The following is a 2,422-nucleotide window of genomic DNA, read 5'->3' on the forward strand; positions in this document are numbered from 1 at the left end:
TTAAGGAGGCAATAACATATACACTCAATTGGGTGTGGAAATCTATCTACAGGAAAGCAGGGGGGAAGGGGATAAGAGAAAGGAGATGATAGAAGGGATGGCAGATTGAGGGAAGGGGTAATCAGAAGCAAACACTTTTGTGGAGGGACAGATCAAAGGAGAGAACAGGATAAATGGAGGGTGGGACAGGATAAAGGGTAATGTAGTTAGTCTTTCACAACATGACTATTATGGAAGTGTTTTGCATGACTACACATCTATAATCTATATCGAATTGCTTGCTTTCTCAATGAGAGTGGGAGGGAAGGGAGGAAGGGAGAGAATGTGGAACTCAAGGCTTTAAAAATGAATGTTGAAAATTGTTTTTACATGCAACTGAGAAATAAGATATACAGGCAATGTGGTGTAGAAATCTTATCTTGCCCTACAGGAAAATAGAAGGGAAGGGGATAAGAGAAGGAGATGGGGGTGGTAATAGAAGGGAGGGCAGATTGGAGGAAGGGACAATCAGCATGCACACTGTCCTGGAGAGTGGGGAATGGAGAGTTGGGGAGAAAATTTGGAATTCAGATCTTATGGAAGGGAATGTTGAAAATTGAAAACAAATAAACTTCTTTAAAAAAAAGAAAGGAATGCACATATCACCTTAGGTAGTTGTTATCATAAAATGCTTATGAGAGGGAACATGCCAGGGTATGGATCCATCATTAATCCAAGCATAATATTCTTAATTTTAATGTCATTCATTCTCTAATTGATTCTGCAGAAACACAGAAGTAAATGAAATAATACTATAGATGGGCAGTTCCATAGGAAAAAAGTATTGTATAAATGGATGATCAAATAATGTTACAGTGGGATTAAGATTATGGTACAGGTTAGTAATAACATATTAATAATGCTATTGTAAAAATTATGTTGGTCATGGCAAACTTATTACTATACTAGAAAAACAACTTAGGGTCTAGAACTTGAGGGAACCTCAGAGATGATCTAGTCCAAAGGTTCTTAACAGACCCCTAAGAGGGCCATGGACAGATTTTAGGGGTTCATGAAATTAGATGGGCATAAAATTATATCTTTATTTCAATATAATTAGTTTCCTTTGCAATTACATACGTATATGCACATTTCTCTGTGTGTGTGTGTGTGTGTGTGTGTGTGTGTGTGTGTGTGTGTGTGTGTGTGTGTATAAAATGTATTTTAAAAACATTACTCTGAGAAGGGATCCATAGGTTTCACCAGAAGGTCCATGACACAAAGAGGGTTTCAGAACCTCTGATCTGCACCAACCCCTTCATTTTAATGATAAGGAAAGAAGTTAAGTGAGTTGTCTTGGATTGTTGTATTGCTGAGAATAGCTAAGTCATTCACAGCTGATCGATCGATCATCTTACAATATTGCTGTTACTTTGTACACAGTACATTTCACTTTGCATCAGCCCACACAAGTCATTCCAGGTTTTTCTGAGAGCATCCTGTTCATCATTTTTATAATACAGTAGTATTCCATCATAATCACATACCACAATTTGTTCAGCCATTCCCCAATTGATGGGCATCCCCTCAATTTCTAATTGTTTGCCACCAGAAAAGAACTGCTATAAATATTTTTGTACATATAGGTCCTTTTCCTTTTTGTTTTTTTATCTCTTTGGGGATACAAACCTAGTAGTAGTATTACTAGATCAAAGGATATACATGATTTCATAGCCCTTTGGGCATAGCTCCAAATTTCTCTACAGAGTGGTTGAATCAGTTCACAACTCCACCAACAATGCATTAATGTCACATTTCTCCCACAAACTCTCCAACATCTGTCATTTTCCTTTTCTGCCCTATTACCTAATCCAACAGGTATAAGGTAGTACCTCAAATTTGTTTTAATTTGCATTTCTCCAATCAATAGTGAGTTACATTATTTTTTTCATATGGCTATAGATAGCTTTGATTACTTCATCTGAAAACCGATCATATCTTTTGATCATTTATCATTTAGGTAATGGCTCTTATTTTGATACATTTGACTCAGTTCTCTAAATGTTTGAGAAATGAGGCCTTTATCAGCTAAACTTGCTTCAAAATTTTTTCACAGTTACTACTGCTAACTGTATTTCCCTCCATCCTATTCTCCACCCCCATTTATTCTATTCTTTCTCCTTTCACCTAGTCCCTCCTCAAAAGTGCTTTGCTTCTGACTACCCCCTGCCCCAACTGCCCTCCCTCCTATTACCTGCCCCCTTCTCCTATCTCCTTCCCTTCCTAATTTCACCAGACTGCCAAAGAGGTCTATGACACAAAAAAGCTTAAGAACCCCTGCTATAATATGGTCTATGCCCGTATACATCTTCATACCATATGCAAGTGAAGTGTCTTTACCCCTACTGAGTAACAATTATCTTTTTTAACTTCCCAGTGTGGT

Source organism: Trichosurus vulpecula, chromosome 1, assembly GCF_011100635.1.
Source record: "Trichosurus vulpecula isolate mTriVul1 chromosome 1, mTriVul1.pri, whole genome shotgun sequence".
NCBI lineage: Eukaryota > Metazoa > Chordata > Mammalia > Diprotodontia > Phalangeridae > Trichosurus > Trichosurus vulpecula.